Below are 9085 nucleotides of genomic sequence, written 5' to 3'. Positions count from 1 at the left end.
TGAGCAAAGATGAATCAAAGTTCTGCCTTTAGTATAATTAGTCTTTAGTAAAAAATAAATGGTCCCTGATCATTTATTTATTTGTGTATTTATTTATTTGTTAGTCTGTTTATTTGTTTATTTACTTAATTTATTCACAGTTTCATATGTCTTCTTGTACATTTTTTGCTTGTTTGTTTGCTTTTGTGATTAAATGACATTCAGACATGTTCATATCAGAAAACTCATTGCCAGAGTATATTCTATCCCTTCACCGTTTGTGTCCCAAGGATTGAATTTAAGTCTTAAGTTTCAGTAGTGCCGTATTTACCTATTAATCTATGTCACTTGTTTAATTTTCTAAGGCATCATGAAGAGACAAAAAGAAGAAAGAAACTGCACCCTGACATTAACAGATGACAGTCTTTATTAGCACATGCAATGAGATGCAGGCTCTCTCAAATCCAAAATATATACTCCTCCAAGGGGAAAGCCTTGGTTTAGACAGTCTCTAGGCATAGAAAAGGGGCTTGGAAACAGGAGTTTGAGGCAGTTGTGTAGGCTATGTGAGGATATATGATCGCTCTTTCCTGGAATTATTTGTTCCAGGAAAGACAGATCATAGGAAACAGATTGTCTCTGCAAACATTCCCCTCTGGTTTGGGACTGGCTGATGAGGTTGGACAAGGTCAGATTTAGCATTACAGGTATCCTGTTTAATAACCTAGAGACTCTACCAATGCCAGCCATGATTCTTGGCATTTAATGTCAGGAATCATATTTCTCTCAATGATGGAGTAGATAACTAGACACATATTAATAGCCTTAGTTGACAATGGTGACTGAATCCATCATGATTGTGAACTCTTATCCCCTATTTTCTGGTAACACAAGAAAGACATATACCTCTTTAGTATTTAAATTACAATGTGAAAAGTTGGAAATATTTGGATTGTGTTAAGACACATTAAGGGAAGTCTATTTTTCTGGCCTTGTTTCAGGCAATGATAACTTATTACTTTTTTATTGTTTCTAAGAGTTAATTCAAATACCTCTGTCCAATACTTTACAGAAAATTCACAATCACCCCCTGGCCCCAAAGAAATGGGTTTATCTGAACAAAGCTAAGTACAGGGAAGGACTAATTTGTTTTTTAGTATGAAAATATACTGACAAGAAGTTTTTTCTCCATGTCTACTTGACAAAACTTCAATCAGAATTTTACCATTTGCTTTTTATTATCTTTTTTTTTTTCAGATACATGTCAATAGGCAAAGCACAATTTCCTGGACACCATGGACTTTGAAGCCTTCTACCTGCTTCTACCATATTGTGCTTGTATAGCTCCATAGTAAAGTCATGGTTCTCTCTTTTCTCTCTTTCTGTCTCTCTGTCTCTCTGTCTCTTCTCCTCTTCCTCTTCCTGCTCCTCCTGCTCTTTCTCCTTCCCCTCCTCCTCCCTCTTCTCCTCCTCCTCCTCCTCCTCCTCCAAGTGGAAAGCCTTGGTTTAGACAGTTTATAGGCATAGAAATGGGGCTTGGGAAATAGGAGTTTGAGGTAGTTGTGGAAGCTGTGTGAGGATCTATGATCTCTCATTCCTGGAATTATTTGTCACAGGAAAGTCAGTTTATGGGAGCCAGGTTCTCTCTCTCTCTCTCTCTCTCTCTCTCTCTCTCTCTCTCTCTCTCTCTCTCTCTCTCTCCCTCTCCCTCTCCCTCTCCCTCTCCCTCTCCCTCTCCCTCTCTCTCTCTTTCTCTCTCTCTCTTTCTCTCTCTCTCTTTCTCTCTCTCCATATATATGCATATGCATATATACATATATGTATGCATATGTATATATGTATATATAATCCTTCATGCTGGTTTTGGTCAAGATCTCCAGTTCATATTCCTTATTCCTTGTTGGTGTTCTCTCAGACTCTTCATAGATTCCTTCTGTACATGTTTTCATGTTTATTTATAAAGGTGACTAAGATTCCAAAAAGGGTAAGCACAGATTTCCCATGGAAAATGGACCAAATTCATATGTATCTAATAAAAATTTAAACTTAGATTTTGATAGAGTCTAATGTATGGCTAAGCATCCTAGAAGAGCCTATGTAGCCAAGGGTGACATTGAATTTCTGGTCTTTTTTGTATACTTTAGAAATCACAGAATTAGACTTGTACTATTGCATTTACTGTTATAGATTACATACAGAGCTTCATGTACACTAAGTAAAGACTCTGACAGTTGTGGGTAATTTCAATTTTTGATATTAAAAAGTATGATTCCAAAAGTATTGAAATTATATACAATAGCCATAAGTAGGTACTACCTTTCAGAAGATACAACCACAGGGTGAACAATTATTATTCTATGATATACTATTTTACAAAGCCAGAATGACCTATAAGGAATATATACTAAAGGAAGTATTATGTATAATGTTTTCATCATATAATAAGTTTATCATATAGATACTTATTATATGTCAAGGGCCATGTGTACAGAGAGCTCAGGAAAAATATACGATCCCATATTCTTCCTTCAACCCACCATTGCTGGGAATATAGTAGTTTTCCACAATTCAAGGCTTTCTTATAGTTATCAATGATTGGATGTTCTGATAAGGATCAATAACTTTTCATTATTGTTACTATAAAATAAACATCTTATGTGCTTTTGAATAGCCATTGGAATTCAATCTGATTATAAGTGAAAATATTGAGCATTTTAAAATTTTAATATTTTTAGTATTTGAAAATATTAACACATGCATACACTTTATCTTGATATCTATTCTTCATACCCTCTTCCAATCCTCTAAGGATATCCTATCTCATCTACCTTTTGACTTTATGTACTTCTTTATAATTTTGAAGTAGTTTGTCTTTTATCCTTCTCTGTCCAATTATTGTTTCCCACGTAGACATGAACTTAAACTCATCCACCAGGGCATAAAGGCAACCTACCCACAGCCATGGTCTTAAAAATGACTACCCAACTTTAGCTCCTGAAGTGGAAACTTCTAGTTTCTTTGGAAACTCAATTGTGTCAAATAATGTTTTTGCTGGGGCACACAGGTAAAAGGATGTTTTGGTAAAGCAGACATGGTAAAGAACACAGGATGTTCAGAAGGAAAATAAATATGACCCCACAGACAGTGGGAACTCAAGCATTGGTCTGCTTTGCTCTGCCTCACTATTCTTCCTTAACTATAAACATGTATTGGTTCACCTTACATTGTGGTACTGAGCTTTGCATGTGATGACACCATAGGAAAACACTCATTTGCCAAAGAACTTCTCATGAGGTTCCTGCAACTTTGTGCCATTTCTGCAGCCTCATACTAGCTGGCAAGCCTTGTGGTTTATTCTGGATTGAACTGCACTTGCTGATTCATGTATGGAGACTGCCAAGTGGACTGGATGGCAGCTTCTGGTTTCTGTGTGATATCTTGCAAGAGGTATGAACTGCAGCTTCTGATTCATGTTTGGTGTTTGCTACCAGACTGATCTGCTGATGTCCTGACAATGAAGATTCAATTTACCTACAAAGAATTATTTCTAAAGAGATCTATTTCCCCTGTTATCCTAATAACTTTTCCTTGTTACTACCTCTGGTGGGTGGTGGGCTAGAGCAGAGGTTGAATGCTTATTAAGTAGGCTGCAAAAATATAAGCCTACATGTGTTGCCCAATATGGATTAGTCACAATAAGTAACTCTACTTTTAATGTGCTACAGGAAAGAGGAAATTATGAGGAATTGACAATGCTGTTTAAGGATATTGGCAAAATGATAGCTTCTGCTTCTGGGAAGTCTACTATGTTTCTAGAGGGGATTTTCTGCTTTTGCTTCATAGCCTTCATGTATATCGTTTTGAAAAAGATTGAGGAAGAAGCTGAAAATGCAGAAGGTTCACTCAATTCTCTTAGAAAAAAATTGCATAGTTGACTATGTGGGTAGAAAGCTTGCTAATAGAGTTTGAAATCCTTTGAAAGCAAAAAGAGTCATTGGAAGAACAAAGTTCATGCTTGGTGAATTATATTGGGAATGTACCACATGATGAAAAAGAAAAGCAAACTAGGCTGGAAGTTAGGTTGCCATCCTACCCTGCCCTACATATTTTTCACTACTAGGTGCACAAAAAACCTCATTGAGAGAAGGGTCAGGAAAAGCAGGAGGTGGCACAGGGACAACAGATTAATGTGCAACTTAGTGTGCCACCAAGAGATTTGCTTGGCTCTACACAGGCACCTTCTTCAGCCTTCCTAATATTTGTATAGCATGTGCCTCCTAATGACAGTATTCATGCCTATTTTGAATCGACTTGAAATCTGATAGAAATAATAGATATTTAAGCATTTTAAAGAGACTGTTGTGTTGCATGGATTGCATTCTCCTTTTGTTAAAGAAATGATAAATCACTAGGCCTCACAGTATAGAGTCATCCCACATGATTAGAAGGGGTTGGTGTCACATGTTCTAGAAGTTAGTTAACAACTAAAAGGGTTGTCGTGGTAGAGTCATGAGGCCCCAAAAATAGCACAACATAAATTAGCAAGGAGAATAAATGTTACCAACGGACAACTGCTTTTGGAAGGGCATTATCCTGACTTAAAAGAACAAACATGATGACGACATATTGAAAAATGTCATGTTCAGTATGGATGTTGAGATACGATTGTGAAGACTGGGAAACTACCTCATTTATTAAGGTAATACAAAGATCTGGAGAAGCTTTCACAGACTTTTTATTTAATTAGATGTTTTCTTTATTTACACATCATACAATATCTCCTTTCCTAGGTTCCCCTCCAAAATAAAATAAAATAAAATAAAATTACAAAAACCAAACCAAACCCATGTTCCATTCCCCCTCCCCCTGCTTACCACCCCACCCTCTCCTGCTTACTGGCCCTGGCATTCCCCTACACTGGGGCATAGAGCCTTCACAGGGCTAAAGGCCTCCCCTCCCATTGATGACTGACTTGGCCATCCTCTACTATACATGTGCTGCTCGAGCCATTAATCCCACCATGTGTACTTGTTGGTTGGTGTTTTAGTCCCTGGGAGCTCTGAGGGTACTAGTCAGTTCATATTGTTGTTCATACTAAGGGGCTGCAAACCCTTCAGCTCCTTGGGTCCTTTCTCTAGCTCCTTCATTGGGGACCCTGTACTCAGTCCAATGGATGGCTGTGAGCCTCTACTTCTGTATTAGTCGGGCACTGTCAGAGCCACTCAGGAAACAACTATATCAAGCTCCTGACATCCAGCACTTGCTGGCATCCACAATAGTGTCTGGGTTTGATGATTGAGTATGGGAAGAATTCCCTGGTGGAGCAGTCTCTGGATTTTCCTTCCTTCAGTCTCTGCTCCTTAGTTAGTCTCTAGAACTTCTTTGTACAAAGCTCCAGTCCAAGTGGATCAAGGACCTCCACATACAACCAGATACACTCAAACTAATAGAAAAGAAAGTAAGGAAGAACCTCGAGCACATAGGCACAGGGGAAATTTTCCTGAACAGAACACCAGTAGCTTATGCTCTAAGATGAAGAATTGACAAATAGGACCTCATAAAATTGTAAAGCTTCTGTAAGGCAAAAGACAACCAACAAATTGGGAAAAGATATTTACCAAACAAAATGGCAACCAACAAATTGGGAAAAGATCTTTACCAATCCTATATATGATAGAGGGCTAATATCCAATATTTACAAAGTACTCAAGAAGTTAGACTCCAGAGAAACAAATAACCCTATTAAAAATGGGGTACATAGCAAAACAAAGAATTCTTAACTGATGAATACTGAATGGCTGAGAAGCACCAAAAGAAATGTTCAACATCCTTAGTCATCAGGGAAATGCAAGTCAAAACAAGCCTGAGATTTCACCTCAGACCATTCTGAATGGCTAGAATAAAAAACTAAGGTGACAGCAGATGCTGGTGAGGTTGTGGAGAAAGAGGAACATTCCTTCATTGCTGGTGGGATTGCAAGCTGGTACCACCACTCTGGAAATCAGTTTGGCAGTTCCTCCAGAAATTGGACATAGTACTACAAGAGGATCCAGATATACCACTCCTGGGAATATACACAGGAGATGCTCCAACATGTAATAAGGACACATGCTCCACTTTGTTCATAGCAGCTTTATTTATAATAGCCAGAAACTGGAAAAAAAAACAGATGTCCCTCAACCGAGGAATGGATACAGAAAGTGTGGTACATTTACACAATGGAGTACTACTCAGCTATTAAAAACAATGAATTTATGAAATTCTTAGGGAAATGGATGGATCTGGAGAATATCATCCTGAGTGAGGTAACCTAATCACAAAGAACACACATGGTATGCACTCTCTGATAAATTAATATTAGCCCAGAAGCTCAGACTATCCAAAATACAATCCACAAACCACAAGAAACACAAGAAGAAGGAAGATCAAAGTGTGGCTACTTAGTTCCTTCTTAGATGGGGGAACAAAATACCTATGGAAGTAGTTGCAGAGACAAATTATGGAGCAGAGACTGAAGGAAGGACAATCCAGAGACTGTTCCACCTGGGAATACTTCCTATATTCAACCACCAAACCCAGACACTATTGTGGATGCCAGCAAGTGCTGGCTGAGAGGACCGTGATATAGCTGTTTCCTGAGAGGCTTTGACAGTGCCTAACTAATACAGAAGTACAGACTCTCAGCTATCCATTGGACTGAGTACAAGGTCCCCAATGAAGGAGCTAGAGGAAGGACCCAAGGAGCTGAAGGGTTTGCAGCCCCTTAAAATGAACAACAATATACCCTCAGAGCTCTCAGGGACTAAACCGCCAACCAAAGAGTACACATATTGGGACTCATGGCTCCAGCAGCATATGTAGCAGAGGATAGCTTTGTTGGTCATCAATTAGAGGAAAGCCCTTGGTCCTGTAAAGGTTCTATGTCCCAGTATAGGGGAACGCCAGGGCCAAGAAGTGGGAGAGGGTGGGTTGGTGAGCTGGGGGAGGAGGAAGGGAATATTTTTTTTTAACATGGGGAAAGTGGGAAAAGAGTTATTATTTGAACTGTAAATAAAGAAAATATTTAATAAAAAATTGGATACAGTGATAAACAAGTATTCTCAACTGAGGAATCTCGAATGTTTGTGAATTTTTTAAAGAAATGTCCAACATCCTTATTCTCTAGGGAAACAATGCAAATTGACCTTAAGATTCCACCTCACACAAATCAGAATAGCTAAGATTAAAATCTCAGGTGACAGTAGATACTGGGGAGGATGTATGGAAAGAGTAACATTGCTCCATTTCTGGCAGGATTGCAAGCTGGCAAAACTACTTTGGAAATAAATCTGGCAGTTCCTTAGACAATTGGAAATAGTTCTACCTGATTACTCAGCTATACCACTAGTGGTCATATACCCAAAAGATATTCCAACATAAAAGAACACATGCTTCACTATGTTCATAGCAGCCTTATTTATAATAGTCAGAATCTGGAAACAACTTAGATGTCCCTCAATAGAAGAGCAGATGCAGAACATGTGGTACATTTATACAATTGAGTACTAATCTGCTATTAAAAGCAATGACTTCATGAAAGTTGCAGGCAAAGGATGGAACTAGAAAATATTATCCTGAGTGAGGTAACCCAGACACATGGTATGTACTTACCAATAAGTGGATATTAACCCAAAGCTCAGAATACACATTATATAACCCATAAACCATATGGAGCTTAAGAAAAAAGGAAGACCAAAGTGTAGATGCTTCAATCCTACATGGAATGGGGAACAAACTAATCACAGGAGGTAGAGAGAGAGAAAGATTTGAGGGAGAGAGTTGGGAGAGGGAAAACTGGGGATCAGGATCAGGTATGGGAAAGGACAAGAAGGAAGTACAGAGGATCATGAAATTGAATAAAAATATGTAGCAGTAGGAGATGGGGAACTGTAGTAGCCACTAGAAATTCCCAGAAGCCAGGAAAGCAAGAGGTTCCCAGGACCCAGTGGGGATGACACTGGTTGAAATATCCAACAAAGGGGAGATAGAACCTATAGAGACCACTTCCAGTAGAAAGGCATGGGTCCAAGTTGAGGGATAGTGCCACCCACCCATCTCAAAAATTTTAACCCAGAATTGCTCCTGTCTAAAGGATATGCAGGAATCAAAAATGGAACAGAGACTGAAGGAAAGGTCATCCAGAAAACACCTCACCTAGAGATTTATCCAATCTGCAGACATCAAACTGGACACTTTTGCTGATGCCAAGAATTACTTGCTGACAGGAGCTTGGTATAGCTTTCCCCTGTGAGGCCCTGCCAGCACCTGTCTAACACAGATGCAGATACTCACAGCCAACCATTGGTCTGAGCCCAGGGTACCTGATGAAAGAGTTAGGGGAAGCAATGAAAGATCTGATGGAGATTGCAACCACATAGGAAGAACAACAATATCAACTAACCAGACTCCCCAGAGCTCCCAGGGACTAAACCACCAACCAAAGAGTATGCATGGAGGGATCCATGGCTCCAGCTACATATGTAGCAGAGGATTGTCTTATCTGGAATCATTGGGAGAGTAGGTCCTTGGTCCTGTGGAGGCCTGATGCCCCAGTGTAGGGGAATGCTAGAGTGGTGAGGCCAGTGTGGGTGAATGGATCAGGGAGACAAAGGGGAGGGGACATGAGATGCAAAGTTTTGCAGAGGGGAGACTAGGAAAGGGGACATTTGAATTATAAATGAACAAAATAATGAATTTTAAAAAAGAATATAAATCTCTCAACTATATATATATACATAAATACATGTATATATATATACATATATACACACACACACACACATATATATATATATGCCCTCTTCTTCCTGTCATGATTATCATACACTAATCCTGTAAAACTATAAGTGAGCCCCCATTTAATTGTCTTCCTTCCTGACATTTACCTTGATCATGCTGTCTCTTTACAGCATAAAAATGTAATTAAGCTACAATCTCAGGGATATCAAGGAAATAGTAGTGTTCAAATTAGTACATTGTATTAGTCAGGGTTCCCTAGGGTCACAGAACTTATGGTAGTCTCTATGTAGTAAAGGAATTTATTGATGACTTACAGTCTGTAGGCCAA

This window comes from Mastomys coucha, unplaced genomic scaffold (assembly GCF_008632895.1).
Source record: "Mastomys coucha isolate ucsf_1 unplaced genomic scaffold, UCSF_Mcou_1 pScaffold23, whole genome shotgun sequence".
Taxonomy (NCBI): domain Eukaryota; kingdom Metazoa; phylum Chordata; class Mammalia; order Rodentia; family Muridae; genus Mastomys; species Mastomys coucha.
Note: the sequence above shows the minus strand (reverse complement) of the source record.